Source organism: Syngnathus acus, chromosome 4 (genome assembly GCF_901709675.1).
Source record: "Syngnathus acus chromosome 4, fSynAcu1.2, whole genome shotgun sequence".
Taxonomy (NCBI): Eukaryota; Metazoa; Chordata; class Actinopteri; order Syngnathiformes; family Syngnathidae; genus Syngnathus; species Syngnathus acus.
This window is the reverse complement of record NC_051090.1, coordinates 12,175,743-12,181,742: the sequence shown is the minus strand read 5'-3', so window position 1 is coordinate 12,181,742 and position 6,000 is coordinate 12,175,743.

Here is a 6,000-nt window from a genome sequence, read left to right as displayed (position 1 = left end):
ATAGTCCTTTCTTAATCCAATCACGTATTTCTGAAACTTCAACAGTTTATCCTCATAGTCCTGTGGTAATTTTTGCGCCACTGAAGTCCTCCTCTTGATTGAAATGTCATTGCGCCTCATGAATAAGTAGCACCACTTTGGAGAGGCTCTGAAGTTTGAATCCGGGTGGTCTCTCTTTATCCATTTCATTGCCAAAATTCTAATCTCAAGAGTGCTGATGGCTATTCCACCAGCTCTTCTCTGCCAAATGAACTCCACTAATTGTTCCTCAACATCTGGATACTGTGCTTTCTTTCCTCTTCCAGGTGCTCTTGCTGAAGCCTTCGCCTTATCAAATTGATTTTTTTTCTTCCTCCAGAGTCTTATGTTTGACTCATTGACATCAAATTGGCGTGCAGCTGCCCTATTGCCTAATTCGTCTGCCACTTCAATGACTTTCTTTCGAAATGCTGTAGTATAACTTCTCTTAGCCATTTTGATGAAACTGCTAATTAAACCGAACTCTCGCTCATTAGTAAATAGCTGACGTGTCTTGTGCATCCGTTCTGCGCAGCTGACCCATAGTGCGCATGCGCAGTTATACTGCCTCGGTATGACGTCCGTTCCGCGATGGAGATTAAAAAACAAACAATATTTGACAATAACACACCATCAAGGATTGCACCATCGCATCAAAGGATGTGTCGTCAATTATGAATTTTACTGACTAAGTGTGTTGGGCAGGATGGCTGAATGCGATGCGCGATTGACAACAAACAAGAAGAAAGGTGATTTCAAGTTTTATTTCGAGGGAGATTTGTCATGTCTCGTCCCCAGTTTTGCTATGTGTCTAGGTTGCCATAGTTTCTGTTCGCGTCACCTCAATCAATGTAACGTGTTTTGTATTTAAGTCCTGTCTGCCCCTCGCTCACCGTCGGATCATTGCATGTGTTACTGTCATGATGTCTGTTTGGTTTCTGTTCCTGTCTTTGGTAATGTCACCCTGTCTTTTTGTTCCACGTCTTTGTCGGTCAGTCCTGTTGTTGGTTTTGTTGTACCATGATTTTCTTTAAAAAAAAAAATTAAAATTTTTTTTTAAAAAAATTAAAAAAAAATAAAATAAAATTTGTACCCATGTATAATGCGCACCCCAGATTTTAGGACAATAAATTAGTTAAATTTTGCGTATTATACACGGAAAAAAACGGTAGTAGTGTGAAAGCCTTCTCCTTCACACTAATAATAAAGGACAGGATTAAGAATAGAAAATATCAAAATAAAAGAAAGATCAACTTACAATAAAGAATAACTATTAATAACGTTTTTTTGTCACGAATCGAAATGGAGCAGGGCGACCAAGTGCAGCTTGGACCAGGGTTTATTGACGAAAACAAACTAACAGACTCGGTAAACTGACATAACTTACTAACAAAACCAACAACAGGACTGACCGACAAAGACGTGAAACAAAAAGACATGATGACATTAACAATGATCCGACAGGGGAGTGACACGCAGACAGGACTTAAATACGAGACAGGTAACGAGAGGCAGGTGACTGTGATCAGTACATTGATTGTGAGTTGACACAGGAAGGGAGGGGCGAGTACACAGACGGACAGAAACCATGACAACCTACATACTATAATAAAACAACCGGGGACGAGTCGTGACATTTTTAGTCTGTAACAGAACAGATTCAATGTGCATCACTTTGCCTGAAATTAAAAATAAATTCTAATTATTTAAACTATAAACAAGCTTGACCAACTGCCATTTTATGCTGGAAAAAATACAATAAAATAATAAACATACATAATATTACCGTAATTTTCCATGTATAATACGCACCCTAAAAATGGCATGTCGATGCTGGAAAAAAGCCTGTACCCATGTATAATACGCACCCAAATTTTGACTCTTACTTAAGTCCGTAAACGTAAAATTATTTCAGAAAAAAGATCATCTTTGGGAACAACAGCAGAGAAGAAAGGAACAAGGCAAAGTGTTGTGAAATAAAATATTACCTGTAATACGCATTTTGTTATTTGCTGATTGAAACTGCTAATTAAACTGTGAATTGAAACTAATAGGTAGAGAACTGAACTCTCGCTCTTTATATAGCTGACGTGTCTTGCGCATCCGTTCTGCGCATACTGTCATGGCGGCCTCCGTATGATATCCGGTCTGCGATGGAGATTAAAAAACAAACAATATTTGACAATAACACACCATCAAGGATTGCACCATCGCATCAAACGATGTGTCGTCAATTATGAATTTTACTGACTGTGTTGGGCAGGATGGCTGAATGCGATGCGCGATTGACAACAAACAAGAAGAAAGGTGATTTCAAGTTTTATTTCGAGGGAGATTTTCTTCAAAAATTGTTGTACCCATGTATAATGCGCACCCCAGATTTTAGGACAATAAATTAGTTAAATTTTGCGCATTATACATGGAAAAAGACGGTAAATTAACTAACAGCAATAAATAATATTCAAGTCAAAGTAATCAGCAACATTAACTCAGGAGCACAATATATAAAACATTTTAACCTACAAAACAAAAATGAATAAAACAATTTGTGCTCAAAATGAGGCAGCATTGCCGTGAGTCGTCACCTTATCGTGGTGGAGGGGTTTGCGTGCCCCTATGATCCTAGGAGCCATGTTGTCTGGGGCTTCATGCCCCTGGTAGGGTCACCCATGGCAAACGGGTCCTAGGTGAGGGGCCAGACAAAGCACGGCTCATCAGCCCCTTATGATGAAAAAAATTAATGGATCACGTTTTCCCTCGCCCGGACGCGGGTCACCGGGGCCCCCCTCTGGAGCCAGGCCTGGAGGCGGGGCTCGAAGGCGAGCGTCTGGTGGCCGGGCCTTCGCCCATGGGGCCCGGCCGGGCTCAGCCCGAAAAGGAAACGTGGGTCCCCCTTCCCATGGGCTCACCACCTGTGGGAGGGGCCAAAGGGGTCGGGTGCATTGCAAGCTGGGCGGCGGCCAAAGGCAGGGACCTTGGCGGTCTGATCCCCGGCTGCAGAAGCTGGCTCTTGGGACATGGAATGTCACCTCTCTGGCTGGAAAGGAGCCCGAGCTGGTGTGCGAGGCAGAAAAGTTCCGACTAGATATAGTCGGACTTGCCTCCACGCACAGTTTGGGTTCCGGTACAAGCCCTCTCGAGAGGGGCTGGACTCTCTTCCACTCTGGAGTTGCCCACGGTGAGAGGCGTCGAGCAGGTGTGGGTATACTTATTGCCCCCCGGCTGGGCGCCTGCACATTGGGGTTCACCCCGGTGAACGAGAGGGTAGCCTCCCTCCGCCTTCGGGTGGGGGGACGGGTCCTGACTGTTGTTTGTGTCTATGCACCAAACGGCAGCTCAGAGTACCCACCCTTCTTGGGGTCCCTGGAGGAAGTGCTGGAGAGCGCTCCTTCTGGGGACTCCGTCGTTCTACTGGGTGACTTCAATGCTCACGTGGGCAATGACAGTGAGACCTGGAAGGGCGTGATTGGGAGGAACGGCCCCCCCGATCTGAACCCGAGCGGTGTTCTATTGTTGGACTTCTGTGCTCGACACGGATTTTCAATAATGAACACCATGTTCAAACATAAGGGTGTCCATGTGTGCACTTGGCACCAGGACACCCTAGGCCGCAGTTCGATGATCGACTTTGTAGTCGTGTCATCGGATTTGCGGCCGCATGTTTTGGACACTCGGGCGAAGAGAGGGGCGGAGCTGTCAACTGATCACCACCTGGTGGTGGGTTGGCTCCGATGGTGGGGGAAGATGCCGGTCCGACCTGGCAGACCCAAACGTTCTGTGAGGGTCTGCTGGGAACGTCTGGCGGAATCCCCTGTCAGGAAGAGCTTCAACTCCCACCTCCGGCAGAGCTTTTCCCACGTCCCGGGGGAGGCGGGGGACATTGAGTCCGAGTGGACCTTGTTCCGCGCCTCCATTGTTGAGGCGGCCGACCGGAGCTGTGGCCGTAAGGTCATTGGTGCCTGTCGTGGCGGCAATCCCCGAACCCGCTGGTGGACACCGGCGGTAAGGGATGCCGTCAAGCTGAAGAAGGAGTCCTATCGGGCCGTTTTGGCCTGCGGGACTCCGGAGGCAGCTGACAGGTACCGGGTGGCCAAGCGGAACGCGGCTTCGGCGGTTGCTGAGGCAAAAACCCGGGCGTGGGAAGAGTTCGGCGAGGCCATGGAGAATGACTTCCGGACGGCTTCGAGGAAATTCTGGTCCACCATCCGGCGTCTCAGGAGGGGGAAGCAGTGCAACGTCAACACTGTTTACAGTGGAGATGGCGTGCTGCTGACCTCGACTCGGGACGTCGTGTGTCGGTGGGGAGAATACTTCGAAGACCTCCTCAATTCCACCGACACGCCTTCCATTGTGGAAGCAGGGCCTGGGGACTCTGAGGCGGACTCTCCAATCTCTGGGGTTGAAGTCACTGAGGTAGTTAAAAATCTCCTCGGTGGCAAGGCCCCGGGGGTGGATGAGATCCGCCCGGATTTCTTAAGGGCTCTGGATGTTGTGGGGCTGTCATGGCTGACACGTCTCTACAGCATCGCGTGGACATCGGGGACAGTGCCTCTGGATTGGCAGACTGGGGTGGTGGTTCCCCTCTTTAAGAAGGGGGACCGGAGGGTGTGTTCCAATTACAGGGGAATTACACTCCTCAGCCTCCCTGGTAAGGTCTATTCAGGGGTGCTGGAGAGGAGGGTCCGTCGGGAGGTCGAACCTCGGATTCAGGAGGAACAGTGTGGCTTTCGTCCTGGCCGTGGAACAGTGGACCAGCTCTTCACCCTCAACAGGATCCTCGAGGGTGCATGGGAGTTCGCCCAACCAGTCCACATGTGTTTTGTGGACTTGGAGATGGCGTTCGACCGTGTCCCTCGGGAGGTTCTGTGGGGGGTGCTTCGGGAGTACGGGGTACCGAGCCAACTGATAAGGGCGGTTCGGTCCCTGTATCACCGATGCCAGAGTGTGGTCCGCATTTCCGGCAGTAAGTCGGATTCGTTCCCAGTGAGGGTTGGACTCCGCCAAGGCTGCCCTTTGTCACCGATTCTGTTCATCATTTTTATGGACAGAATTTCTAGGTGCAGCCGAGGCGTTGGGGGTGTCCGGTTTGGGGACCTCAGCATCGCGTCTCTGCTTTTTGCAGACGACGTTGTGCTGTTGGCTTCTTCAGGCCGTGATCTCCAGCTCTCACTGGAGCGGTTCGCAGCCGAGTGTGAAGCGGTCGGGATGAGGGTCAGCACCTCCAAATCCGAGTCCATGGTCCTCGATCGGAAAAGGGTGGAATGCCCTCTCCGGATCGGGGATGAGATCCTGCCCCAAGTGGAGGAGTTTAAGTATCTTGGGGTCTTGTTCACGAGTGAGGGGAGGATGGAGCGTGAGATCGACAGGCGGATCGGTGCAGCGTCGGCAGTAATGCGGACTCTGTACCGGTCCGTCGTGGTAAAGAGAGAGCTGAGCCAAAAGGCAAAGCTCTCAATTTACCGGTCGATTTACGCTCCTACCCTCACCTATGGTCACGAGCTATGGGTCGTGAACGAAAGAACGAGATCCCGGATACAAGCGGCCGAAATGAGTTTTCTCCGCAGGATGTCCGGGCTCTCCCTTAGAGATAGGGTGAGAAGTTCGGTCATCCGGGAGAGACTCGGAGTAGAGTCGCTACTCCTCCACGTTGAGAGGAGCCAGATGAGGTGGCTCGGGCATCTCATCAGGATGCCTCCTGGACGCCTCCCTGGGGAGGTGTTCCGGGCATGTCCCACCGGTAGGAGACCCCGGGGACGACCCAGGACGCGCTGGAGAGACTATGTCTCTCGGCTGGCCTGGGAACGCCTTGGGATCCCCCGGGATGAGCTAGATGAAGTAGCTGGGGAGAGGGAAGTCTGGGAGTCCCTCCTGAAGCTGCTGCCCCCGCGACCCGACCCCGGATAAGCGGAAGAAGATGGATGGATGGATGGATGAGGCAGCATGACGGAGACCATATCCAGGGCTGCAGGTAGTATCAGCTCT